The 14,540-nt window shown below is 36.7% G+C and overlaps 1 protein-coding gene across 1 annotated transcript in view; it reads left to right on the forward strand.

The window, feature by feature from the left end:
* Positions 1 to 14,540, forward strand: part of NT5E (5'-nucleotidase ecto) — an 87,869-nt gene that overhangs the window by 16,164 nt on the left and 57,165 nt on the right. The gene's annotated exons all lie outside the window — the stretch shown is intronic.

The raw sequence follows: 14,540 nt of genomic DNA on the forward strand, positions 1-14,540 counted from the left end.
AGTATTGCCACCTGCCTTCAGAAGACTGAATCCATGGGTCTCATCATTTTATAGATGTTTAGTCCCTGACAGGCAACATGGCATAGTGAAATGGAAAGCTGGCATTGGAACCAGGGTGACTCCCCCCTTGCCCCGAAAAACAAAAAGCATGCCTAATGAAGCCAAACAAATGACCATTTTGGCGTATTTTTTTAAATGCATAGCTAGACAGATCTCTAAGACTGAGTTGCAGAGAAAGTGCTGACCTATGTTGATGGAAATGGTTTTTTCACCCATTAGTTCATTTTATCAGTGAAATCCCAGGTTGAGATCACATCAATTCCTAGCCCCATTCACTCAGAGACTTTGAAAGAAACCAAGACCCCAAATGCAAGTATAATGACCAACTCATAGGGACAAGACCAAAAGGCTAGAGGGGTTTTGTGATTTCCTTAGAAGACATTTCTAAGACATAACTGAATTAAATACTGAGTTTCCTGTGTTCACCACCAAGTGGGTCCATTGCGTGCTAATGCATAATTAAGTACTTTCAGTTCTACTATTCTGACTCTTCAGGGAAAGTAATGTCTTGTCTTCATTTGGTTCCCTGCCCCTCCCTATAACTGAATATTCATATTTACATGTGGGAGACAAAAACACATGTGAATAGCACTGCACTATTCCTGCTAGTATTAGCCTCAAGGGGAGAAAAGATTGAAAGTAATTTCATTTCCCAATAAAAATAAGTTGTATTATTTAAGTGCCCAAGGTCACCCTGACCTCCATACCCCAATCAGAGCCCACTGAGTATTTTTTTTTTTGGTGAGGCAATTGGGGTTAAGTGACTTGCCCAGGGTCACACAGCTAGTAAGTGTCAAGTATCTGGGGCTGGATTCGAACTCAGGTCCTCCTGATGTCAAAGTCGGTGCTCTATCCACTGTGCCACCCAGCTGCCCCTGCCCACTGAGTATTATTCTTGTAATCTACCAGCCATTTGCAAGTTGCATTGCCTCCTTGTTATACCTATACTCTGGCCATATTTCCTATTTTTCTTCTTTTTTCCAATTTATTATTTATTTTAAAATAATAAACATTTTTATTTATAGTTTTGAGTCCCACATTTTATTCCTCTTTCCCTCCCTTCACCCTCCTCCCCCAAGGCAGTAAGTAATCACATGTGGGTTATACATGTAAGATTATATAAAAAATTACCATATTAGTCATTTTATACAAGAAAACTTGAATAAAATTTTAAAATGAAAGAAAGTAAAAAATAGCATGCTTCAGTTCCATCAATATCAGTTCTTTCTTTGGATGTGGATAGTATGTTTCATCATTAGTCCTTTGGGATTGTCTTGTATCATTGTATTGTTGAGAATAGTTGAGTCATTCACAGTTCTTTATCAAACAATATTGCTGTCTCTGTGCACAATGTTCTCTTGGTTCTGTTCACTTCACTATACATCAATTCATACAAGTCTTTCCAGACCTTTCTGAAATCATCCTGCTTGTCATTTCTTATAGCATAATAATATTCCATCACCATTTAAAAAAATTTTTTTTATTCTAAGCTTCAAATTCTCTCCCTTCCTTTAGCCCTACCCCTCCCACTGAGGTTAGTAATATGCCATCAGTTATACATATGAAATCATGTAAAACATATTTCTATATTAGCCATGTCTCCAAGAAAAGTAAAATTTGGGGGGCAGCTAGGTGGTGCAGTGGATAAAGCACCAACCCTGCATTCAGGAGGACCTGAGTTCAAATCTGGCATCAAACACTTGACACTTACTAGCGGTGTGACCCTATGCAAGTCATTTAACCCTCATTTCCCTCCCCCCCCAAAGTAATATTTGTAAAAATATCAATTTGTACTCAGAGTTCATTAGTTCCCTCTCTGGAGGTAGTTAGCATGTTTTATCACGCTTCAGAATTGTCTTTGATCATTGTATTGATCAGAGTAGCTAAGTCTTTCACAAATGAACGTTGTTACAACAGTGCTGTTACTACCTACAATTATTTCCTGATTCTTTTCACTTCATTTTACAATAGTGCATATAGGTCTTCTCATGTTTTTTCTGAAACTATTCTGAAACAAAACAATAATATTCCAATACAATCATATCACAGGTTTTTCAGTCATTACCCAGTTCATGGGCATCTCCTTGATTTCCAGTTCTTTGCCACCACAAAAAGAGCTGTTATAATTATCTTTGAACATATAGGTCTTTTCTCTTTTTCTTTGATCTCTTTAGTATACAGACCTACTAGCAATATTTCTGGGACAAAGAGCATGCACAGTTTTTATAGTCCTTCGGGCATAGTTCCAAATTGTTCTCCAGAACGACTGGACCGTTTCACAACTCCACCAATAGTTCATTAGTGTACCTACTTTCCCACATTCTTTCCAGCATTTGTCATTTCTGATACATGTGAGGTGGTACCTCATAGTTGTTTTAATTTGTATTTCTCTAATCAATAGTTATCTAGAACAAGGCTTCTTAAATTTTTTCACTCATGACCCCTTTTCACCTGAGAAATTTTTATGCAACTCCAGGTACATAGATATATACATAACCATTTACTGTTGCCCAATTTTTCATGACCCCTACGTTCATTTACATGACCTCATATAGGGTCACAACCCACAGTATAAGAAACTAGGGTCTAGAGCATTTTTTTTTCATTGGACTATAGATACCTTTGATTTTATTCTTCTGAAAGCTGCCTCTTCATGCCTGCAGATCATTTATCAATTAGAGAAATTTCCTGTTCTTATGTGACATTCATTCTTCATTCCATGTCTTGTGGGAAATTTTTAAGTAACCTGGATTTAGAGGGGCAGCCATCTCCACATCCTGCTATAATGTTGTTTCCCATGCCTGGAATGTATGTACCCCTTCCTCCCCTTCACTTCTATCTCTTGCTTCCTTCAAAGTTCAGCTCATGACCCACTTCCTACAGGTGGCCATAAGCTTCTCTAGAACAAGGGACTGTTTCATTTTTGTCTTTGAATCCCCAGAACAGGCCTGGTGTCTAATAGATGCTTAATAAATGCTTATTCAATAAATTAGATTGATGTGCTTGCATGAAAGGAGTATTTCCCCCTGTGATTTTCCTATTATTGTACCTAAGCACCTCCCTTCCCTCCCCGCACTCCCCCCCCCACCCCACATCCCCACTCCCCTCCTGCTGCTACTGGTTATTGGCTCAAAGAGTTTTAACTATCATTGCAATGACATAATCTAATCCCATATTTAAAAGTTTGCCCAGGGTAAATTCTTTGTAATTTGATAGCCAAGAAATATTGGAGGTAACTACAAAAATTATTAGGAATTTGATATAAAGGACCCTACCTTTTCCTCTTGCAAAGGATCAGAATTAATAAAGAAAATTATGATTACTGGATAAATGAATACATATAAGATTATCTGACATTTATGTGTTTCTTTTTATGATTTAATATTTTATTTTCCCCCTTGCATGTACAGACAATTTTTAAGATTCATTTTTTTAAATTTTGAGTTCTGAATTCTCTCCCTCCCCACCCTACATTGAGAAGGTAAGCAATTTGATATAGGTTATACATATTCAGTCATGCAAAGCACATTTATATATTTAGGATATTAGAATCATAGTGTTAGAACTAGATGAAATTTTAAAATTATCTAGTCCAATTCCCTCTCCCCACTTCTATTTTACAAATAAAGAACTGAGGGGACAGCTAGGTGGTGTAGTTGATAAAGCACCAGTCCTGGATTCGGAAGGCCCTGAGTTCAAATCCAGCCTCAGACATTTGACACTTACTTAGCTGTGTGACCCTGGGCAAGTCGCTTAACCCTCATTGCCCTGCAAAAAAGCAAAAACAAACAAACAAATAAAAAACTGATGCTGAGAAAGGTTTAGTGATTTACCCAAAGTCAGGAGGTAAGTGGTAGGGCTGGGATTTGAACTCAGGACTTTTTTTTTCCAAATCTGACTCTTTCCACTATATCAGACATATAGTATTTGTATATACATGAACTCTTTTGACCCTCACAACAATCCTATGAAGAGCATGTTACTGGTATTATGAGCCCCACAGGTGGTAAAGTAGATAGTGTATTAGATTTGAAGTCAGGGAAAGACCTGAGTTTGAATCCTACCTCAAGTGCTTACTTAGCCGTTTGACACTGGTCAAGTCACCTAACTTCTGTCAGCCTCATTTTTCTCATCTATGAAATAAAGATAATAATAGCATCTATTCATAGGGTTGTTTTGAAGATCAAAAAGAAATTACCTCTGTGAATCACTTTGCTAACCTTAAAACATTATTTTAAACCTTAAAAATTTATCTCCTGGGTGCGAAGAAGGAAACTTCTGAAGCCCTCCCAAATTTCCTCTCCAGACAACTAGAATATTGCCTCAGAATTAGTCCAGGAGCAGGGAAGCAGCTTACCAGTCAGGCAGGAATTGGGGAATAGCTAAACAAGCTATGGTATATGATTGTTATGGAATATTATTGTGCTATAAGAAATGACAAGTAGAATGGTTTCAGAAAAACCTGGAAAGACTCATATTAACTGATGTATAGTGAAGTGAAAAGAACCAGGAGAATGTTGTGCACAATAACAGCAATATTATTTAATGAAGAACTGTGAATAACTGAGCTATTCCCAGCAATGCAATGATCCTAGACAATTCCAAAGGACTAAAGATGAAGCATACTATCCACCTCCCGAGAAAGAACTGACATTGATTGAACAGACTGAAACATGCTATTTTTCACTTTCTTTCATTTTTTCTTTTATTCTAGACTTCTTATACAAAATGACTAATACGGAAATGTTTTACATAATTGTACATGTATAACCTATATTCGATTGATTACCACCTCAGGGAGGTGGGAGGGGAGGAAGAGGGGAAGGAATAGAATTTAGGACTCAAAACTTTAATGTTTATCAAATATTTTAAAAAACCCTTCATCTCCTGACTCCAAGCATTTTTACTGGCTGTCTTCCTATGCCTGAAATACTCTCCTTCTTCATCTCTGTTTCCTGCTTTCTATGACTTTCTGAAAGTCTGAGCTAAAGTCCCATTTTCTACTGAAAGCCTTTCTCAGTCTTCCTTAATATTAGACCCTTCCTTTTGAGACTACTCCCAATTTTACATGTGTGTGTGTAAATCTTATTTATACATAGCTGTTTTCATGTTGACACCCCCATAAGACTATGAGCTACTTGGGAGCAGGGCCTATTTTTTGGTCTTTCTTCGTGTTCTTAGAACTTATCTCAGTGCCTGGAACATTATAAACACTTTATAAATGCTAGTTGATTTAACATTATAGAAAAGTTGTTATTATTTTGCAGAGCTTAGCACAATAATAGGCACTTGATAAATGTTACTTGACATGACACAATATAAATGTTAGCTATTACGATTTTGAAGAGCTTAGCATAGTGCCTGGCACATAGCACTTAAAGAATGCTTAACACTATATAAATATTTGCTATTATTATTTTACAGAATTTAGCATAGTGTTTGGCATATAGTAGGCACTAAATGGGTGTTGACTTGACACTATATAAAATTTAACTATTTTTATTTTAGAGAACTTAGTGCTTGCCACATAGTAGGCATTTAATAGATACCTGTTATTATTTTATAGGTGAGGAAAATGGGAATAAGAAAAATTAAATTATTTGCCTAGGGTCACAAAGCTAATAAGTATTGGAGGTGAAATTCGAACAAAGCTCTTTCCTAATTCTGGTCCAAGCTCCTTCCACTATACCATACCATGCTCTGCTTCTTTATATATATATATATATATATATATATATATATATATATATGTGTGTGTGTGTGTGTGTGTGTGTGTGTGTGTGTGTGTGTATAAATATATATAGGTACTCTGATCACAGTTACTTTTCTAGGGAAGAAGGATTATACAGTTAGAACTAGAAGGAACCTTTGAAGATCATGTAATCCAACTTCCTAATTTTACAGATAAGGAAACTGAGGTCTAGAAAGTACATGTAACTCTCCCAGGATCCAATGTGATATTTGCTATAAGGGTTTTGGTTTGGATTGGGTTTTTTAAGGGGGGTAGGGTGAATGGAAAAGAAAAAAAATGCTTGTTCTTTTTAAAAAAGGTCCTACATGAGCAGCAAAGTAACGGCTTGAACCTACATCTTCTGGCTCCATAGGCAGGTCTCTTTTCCATTTGTACCATGTACAATGTTGCTTTTATGGGCTAGGGATGCTAAGCTTTGATCTGCCATCCAGAATTCATGCAGGATTACATATACTTTGGGTCTAAGTACAGTGAGGTTTCCTCTTTCCAACCCATTCTCTCCTCCCACATTCCTGACTGGTCTCATGAGCAGTGTTTTAAGTAATCAGAGCAAGTGATCCCAAATCAACAGTCTTAAGTGTGTTCTATGCTCTATACTGACTCACAGCGTGACTCAGAAAAAGTTCTGAGACACATTCTTGGTAAACACAAAATATTTCCCGTCTTTCCCAAGATTCTTATAAAGCAGCCTGGCCAAATGAAATATTGGCAGATGCATAGAGGGAAGGTATGAAAGCACCAGACTGTTCTATCAGCAGTTTACAAAAAGTTACTCCTGTTTTGCAGTTATAGAATTGGAGAAGGGGCAGCTAGGTGGCGCAGTGGATAGAGCACCAGCCCTGGAGTCAGGAGTACCTGAGTTCAAATCCAGCCTCAGACACTTAACACTTACTAGCTGTGTGACCCTGGGCAAGTCACTTAACCCCAATTGCCTTACCCAAAAAAAAAAACATTGAATGGACTTGGTGGAAGATACTAATCCCCATCCCTTGAAAACTTTAAGTAGATGGCCATTTTTTTCTTGATAACATCACATCCTCCTTTCTGAAGGAGGGGGTGAAGATAAATGATCCACCAAGATCCCTTGCAGCCCTAAGACTCTAGTATTATCAATGAAAAGAGTGACAGACAGGCAGTGTTAACACATTGCTTCTATATAGGAGTGCTTACTAAGTGTCTGGGGAATTGATTTTAAATCTTTAAATCATGGGAAGTTTTTTTTTTTTTGCATGCAACTTTTGGGCATAAAATAAGGGAGTTTCCACATAGTTGCAAGAACTTGGGCAGTGAACATAAATTAGAAATAGAAGGGTTGGAGGACAACAAATAAAAGTTTTTAATGTTAAAATGGAAAGACCATTGTCTGTGGAGTTGGGGAAAATGAGATTCAAATCTTGCTTCTGTTGATTACTCCCTACATGACCTTAGCCAAATATCTTAACCTCCCCAGGCCTCAGTTCCCCTGGTCTTATAGATAAAGAGCCAAGCTTGGAGTTGGGAAGACCTGAGTTCAAGTTCTGCCTCTGAAACATAGCAGTTTTGTAACCTTTCATCTAACTTTCAGTGACAAATCACCCAACATTTCAGAGCCCTAGGTAACTCTAAAACTATTCGTTGCAAACTAGGTGTTCCTCTGCATTGGTAGAGGGAGTCCCTTTATTGGGTGTTCTCTACACCCATGAAGTCACACTTCTAACTGTATGGTTCTGGGCAAGTCACTTAACCTTTGTTTGCCTCCATTTCCTCATTGGAAAAGTGGAAAAATTAATAGTACCTGCCTCCCAGGGTTGTTGTGAAGATCAAAGGAGATAATAATTATAAAGTGCCTGGCTCAGTAGTTGGCACGTAGTAAGTGCTTTATAAATGTTAGCTATTATTATTATCATAATGTCCAAAAAAATATTTTGGAAGGTTGCATAAGATAAAAGGCTTGGGGAAAAGTAAATAGATTATATGACACATATTGGACTAAGAATCAATATTATATTGTGCCTAGAAAATAATTTACCTTAAAAATGCATAAAACATTGGTATGGGGCTTCAACTTGAGTCAATTCCACAAACATCTCTTTAGTGTCTGCTTTGCGCCAAGCAGAGCCAACTGTGAGATTCCAAGATGAAAAATGGTATAGTCTTTTTTTTTTTTTCAATTAGATTTCTTCATCTTTGCCAGGCTGAAAGTACAGAGACAACTAATGGATCTTGATCCTCTGCTGACCAGCATGGGAACTTTGATCTCTTCCATTCCCAACCTGGGATAGTTTGCCTCTCCTTAGGTAACCTGGTGGTCCCCTACTTCCAGGGGTTCTCTGTATTCATACTGAACTTTTTACAGACACCCAATCAGAACAGTTCACTGAAGGGAGAGATTTTTTTTCAAAGATCCAGAAATGGGAGTCTTCAAAATAATTTTGGACATAAGTGAATGTGGACATAAGGATACTAATTTTAGGAAAATACATTTAAAAAGTAATAGAAGAGTTTCCCCCCAAAACCTAGATATATGAAAAATTCTATATACATATATATCTTTATTTAAAAGTATCTGGATTCATCCATGGAATATGAGTTGTATAAGTATGTGAAGGAATCTATGGGTTATTTATTTATTGTTATTAATGTAATTGTTAATAATTTGAAAAATTATTTGCAAAATCAAATCAATCAAAGCACTTTTTGTTTTGTTTTGTTTTGGGTTTTTTGGTGAGGCAATTGGGGTTTAGTGACTTGCCCAGGGTCACACAGCTAGTAAGTATTAAGTGTCTGAAGCCAGATTTGATCTCAGGTCCTCCTGACTCCAGGGCCAGTGCTCTATCCACTGTGCCACCTAGCTTCCCCACAAAGCACTTTTAGATACATCATCTTATTTGATTTAGTTCTAAGGATAGTGCATATGATTTTTAAATGCATTCAAGAGATGAAGACAGATTAACCTTTGAGTTTCCAATGAGAATAAATGTTTATAAAGATAGTAAATCAGTATTAACAGCCATATTTGATGAAAATGGTGCTGGACATGTATAACCTATATCTGATTGCTTACTGCCTCAGGGAGGGGGAGAAGAAGGAGGAAGGGAGGGATGGATAGAATTTGGAACTCAAAACTTTTAAATAAAAATGTGTATCAAATAAATAAATGGCAAAAAGAAAAAAAAAGAAAATGGTGCTGGACTTAGAATGAAGAAGGACTGAGAAGACAAAATGCCTGTGATTGAGTCTCATTTCTGACACATACCAGCTGTGTAGCCTTGGCTGAGTTGCTTAACTTATTTTCATTTTAGTTTCTTTTTAAAATGAGGGTAATATTTGCTGTCACCTACAAGAATTAACACTATTATCCATAAAATGGTCCACATCAGCATTAGTGGTTGTGGTCAAAATGGAAGCAGCTGTCTATTTCAGCACTGAGGCAGTGGATAGCAGCAGTCAATTGGGTAAGATTGCCCTAATTTCCTGACTAAAGTATTACTAGTAATAGAACATAGCTAGTATTACTAGAATAAGGTGAGCAGTGACTAGTACTGGTAAACTTAACTAGACTGAATAGCTCTGTTGCTTTGGGGTAGTTTAGAAAAGTAAATAAGAGAAAGAATAAGACCCAATTGAGCACTTCGGGTAAGGGAAGGCCTACACAGCATTGTCTTCATTTCCTGAGGAAACATTTTTTTCATGTAGATATATCTCTGTATATTTATATCTATTATCTAGTATACTAGTAGCTGTGGAGGTAACTAGAGGAAAAAGTGTGTTTATCTCTTTTGTATATAAGATTTTGTGGTAATGGTTTTATATCATCTCTGACAAGGTGTCATTGTTTCAGTAAGAGCTGAGTCTGTGATGAAACTTTCAGAGACAATTTTGGCTGGATTTCTCATATTGTATTGTTTTTTTCCATATCACATTGATATTTTGAAGCTTGATATCATCACCCTAACAAGAGCCTATCTACCTCACAGGGAGAGTCCCATCTACTTCACAGGGAGTGTTAGATGCTTTGCAAACTACAATGCTATAAACACAAATTATTATGTAGTATGATTACTGTTATCACATGCTTAGCTTATTTGATGGAGTTCCATTAGAAATAGTCTTAGGAAAATTCAATATCCTAGTATTCTTTTGTGTTTACTCTTCTGTGGGCTATTGTGCAATTGAATAAAATGGCTCCTTTTTTGTAATTTAATTAAAATATTGGGTTATAAGCTTCTCCTCTGTAAGCTCATTGAAAGCATCTTTGAGATAGCTCCAATAGTACAATGACAGAAATTATATTTACTTCATCCTATTACCACATCATTTTAATTTTGTCACCCAATCTCTGTATTTTTAAAGCTTGGCATGATGATATCTTTTTAAAATATTCTTAAATTTTTGTGGGACAGAGTTAGGTATGAGAGTTGTAGAGCAACTGATTTGTCTATAATAATGTTCCAATTTCAGAACAGTTTACTTTTTTTAATTAAAAAGGATATATTTTGGGGGCGGCTAGGTGGCGCAGTGGATAGAGCCCCAGCCCTGGAGTCAGGAGTACCTGAGTTCAAATCTGGCCTGACACTTAATACTTACTAGCTGTGTGACCCTGGGCAAGTCACTTAACCCCAATTGCCTCACTAAAAAAAAAATTTTTTTTAAAGGATATATTTTTTAAAAGATAAGTTAAGAATATATCAGGGGTTTTATTATTAATAGTAAATGGTTTGTCATCTATTAGTTTAAGAAGAATAGCAAGCCTATGATGTATAATTCTGGCTACTCAATAATGTCTTTCTAGTTATTTGGTAGGTGCCAAATTTTTTTGCAAACTTATGTGATATAGCTCAAAGCTTCTAAAACTATGGGTCATGACCCCACATAGGGGTCACAAAATTGAATGTGGAGGGTCACAAAAAATTGGCAACAGTAAAAGGTTATTTATGCCTATTTTAGATACCTAGATACCCAGGGTAATGTAAAAATTTGTCAGGCAAAAAGGGGTTGTGAGTAGAAAAAGTTTAAGAAGTCCTGATATAACTCATAATATTTACCATTTCCCTGAATAATACGCATTGATCTTTACATATGAGATTATTAAGAATGGAGTGATTGTAGTTTCTGTTTGCACTGACCTACTTTTTTATCCTTATGATGAACTACGTTTGTATAAAGAAATCTGCTTGACTCATCCATCTGTTTGACATTATCAACATTTTGTTGAGTTTATATGGATATCATCTAGGGAGGAATTTGGGGTTTCATTCTTGGATGTTAGTTATTTCATGGACTTCACCTAATGGTAAATCATTATTTGTTATATTTGATAGGTCCAGTGGTATGAATAGCTGTTATATTTTACTACTCTTGTGCTTTGAACTGTGTGTAGAGTCATTTTTTGTAGATTCATTTAAAGAATATTTGGGTCTACTCCAGTAGCAGACAGGATGACAGGGTTGGCCTCCATTTTATCCCATATTCATGAAGCTTTAATTTCTCCTGCAAAGTTTCTATATGTAATGTACCCTCATATTTGTATCACTTTAATCTGTTAATTTAGTGTGACCTCCAGATTCAAACTCAAAGGCTTCATTCTATTCTTTCTTGGAACATGTTAAGAATTTTACATTTATCTAGTCAAAAAAAATTTCTGTTACTGGAGAAAGTATTCCATGGAAATGTAAAAATGTCATCCATGAACATTAAGTGAATAATAGGATACTTTAAAACAACTCCCTCTTTGACTTGAAAGCCATACCCCATTAAGAAAGGATTATAATGGATTTAAGATTAGAAAGAACCATAATGGATTTAAACTGTGACCCTTGAGGATGCCAAGTTTTATATTAGTTGTTCCTATAATTGTGCAAGTGATGTGTTTTGAATAGAGAATAGTTTTAGGGGCAGCTAGGATAAAGCACCAGCCATGGAGTCAGGAGGACCTGAGTTCAAATCTGAACTCAGACACTTGACACTTACAAGCTGTGTGACTGTGGGCAAGTCACTTAACCCCAATTACCTCACCAAAAAAAAAAAAGAGGGAGAAAGAGAGAGGATAGTTTTATATGTGGATATTAAATATTCTAGTTTTCTCACTATGCTTTTATCTGCTGTGTATAATAGCAGCTAATGACCAAGCCATGAGTGCAGACCCAGGTCAAAGGCTTTGCCATAATCAGTAGTAAAATTATAGCATTTTCATCTGAAAGTCCTTGTTCAGTAATTAACAAAGTGATAATAACTTGCTCTTTAAATTCCTGTGGTTGGCACACCCTTTTTCCTCCTCAGTCAATATGTTGTTTTTTGAGGGGCACAAGCTATGAATGCTTTGTATAAAAGCACACAAAAATGTAATTTCCTGTATTTTAGGGCTTGCTGGTATTTTCATTTTTTGCTATTAAATGTGATACCTTCTGTTAAGAAAGAAGGGATCAAGACAACATGAATGAGGAAGAACTGGTAAAATGCTTTGCTAGTGATTCATGCACTACTATGATGAATTTGAGCCAATAATGATGGATCACATTCAGACCTGCCACTTTCCAGTTTTGCTGAGAAGCTTTAGTTTCAGTTCCTTTCTCTGTAGCTTCTGTTTTTCAGATTGTACATTAACATTCTATTTTGTATTTGATCCAATGTTTTATTTTGTTTTGTTGAACATCTTTCACATATATATGTATATGTATACATATACACATACATATATATATATGTATATGTATACATATACACATACATATATAACAAGAACATTTTCACATCCTCTTTATGGATTCAGTGATTTGTAGATGTCTCTGATCTCTCTGTGAGGTTTCAGTCTTGTTTGCTCAGATGGGTATTGAGTTTTCTGGCAGGCCACTTTCCTACTAACTATAGCCTTTTGGCTGACTTTATTTAGCCCTAGGGTAGATAACCGAGGCAGCTATCCACTACACCAAGTCTTGAGTCAAGAAGACCTGAGTTCAAATTTGGTCTCAGACACTTCCTTCTTATGTGACCCTGAGCAAGTCACTTAACCCTGTTTGCCTAAGTTTCTTCATCTGTAAAATGAACTGGAGAAGGAAATGGCAACTACTGTGTGACCCAAATAGGCTCAAAAAGAATCTGACACAACTGAAACTGACTGAACAACAACAAAAAAGGTGGATGATGTCACTTATTTTAACTTCACGTTGTCTTTCTTGATCATTATTCAGTTTGGTACTACTTTTAGGTTTGGGCTGGGAATAGGTATGTGAAAGGTGGACTCCTGGCCTCCATTCAGGTAACCATCTTGACTAAAGGTTTACTTCACGTTGTCTTTCTTGATCATTATTCAGTTTGGTACTACTTTTAGGTTTGGGCTGGGATTAGGTATGTGAAAGGTGGACTCCTGGCCTTCATTCAGGTAACCATCTTGACCAAAGGTTTATAGGTAAAATTTGAACCTACATCCTTTAATTCTAGATCAAGTAGTCTTTTTACTCTACAGTGTTGTTGTTTAGTTATTTTAGTCATGTTCAAATCTTTTTTTTACCCCATTTGGGGTATTCTTTTTTTTTTGCAGGGCAATGGGGGTTAGGTGACTTACCCAGGGTCACACAGCTAGTACGTGTCAAGTGTCTGAGGCTGGATTTGAACTCAGGTCTTCCTGACTCCAGGGCCGGTGCTTTATCCACCGCGCCACCTAGCTGCCCCCATTTGGGTATTCTTGGCAAAGATATTAGAGTGGTTTACCATTTCCTTTTCCAGCTCATTTTATAGATGAGGGAACTGAGGCAAACAGGGTTAAGTGACTTGCCAGGCTCACATAGATGAATGATGATAGATGAATAGATGAAGATGAATCTTCCTGACTCCATAACCCACACTTTATCTATCGCACTACAGACAATGGTGTAAAAGCTGCTAGGAGAGTAGAGAGGAAAACCTACTCAACCAGAATTCAGGTTACTTGAATTCTAGTTTTAGCTCTACCACCAGCTGGTTATGTGATATTGAGGAAGAAACTCTTTTGGATTTTAGTTTCTGTATCTCTAAAATGAAAGAGTTGGGATAGTTGCTCCCTAATGTTCTTTCCAGTTGTGGATTTCATAAATAGGAACTGGAATGCTATTTCCCTTTGAATTCTACTTCCCTGACCATTATATGGGAAAGCCTCCAAAAGCATTTGAATTCAGCCATGGTTAAGAGAACCCCTATGGATATATTAATTCACAGATCTGAAAAAAAAATAGTCATTCCATTGAAATGAATAACTTTAACTCTGAGCTGGCTCAAGAAAACAGTTGCTTACAAAGTCCTTAAACAAGAATAATTAGTGTCTCCTACATCATCACTACCTTTTATCCCAGATTTTCTTTTTCTTCTGTAAAAATCTTCCAGGACAGGGGTGGCTAGGTGGCGCAGTGGATAGAGCACGGGCCCTGGAGTCAGGAGTACCTGAGTTCAAATCCGGCCTCAGACACTTAACACTTACTAGCTGTGTGACCCTGGGCAAGTCACTTAACCCCAATTGCCTCACAAAAAAAAAAGAAAGAAAAAGAAAAATCTTCAAGGACAATGGGAGAATACTAGGGAAGAGACAAGTGTAGGAAGATGCTTGAGTGAAATCTCAGGAGATAGGAAAGAAGAGAGGCTGCTAATATGGAGGACATAGGTGTTGTTGTTGTGTCATTTCAGTCATTTCCAATTCTTTGTGACCCCATTTGGGGTTTTCTTGGCAAAGATACTAGAGTGCTTTGCTATTTCCTTCTCCAGTTCATTTTACAGATGAGGA

The sequence above is a fragment of the Dromiciops gliroides genome, chromosome 4 (assembly GCF_019393635.1).
Source record: "Dromiciops gliroides isolate mDroGli1 chromosome 4, mDroGli1.pri, whole genome shotgun sequence".
Classification (NCBI taxonomy): domain Eukaryota; kingdom Metazoa; phylum Chordata; class Mammalia; order Microbiotheria; family Microbiotheriidae; genus Dromiciops; species Dromiciops gliroides.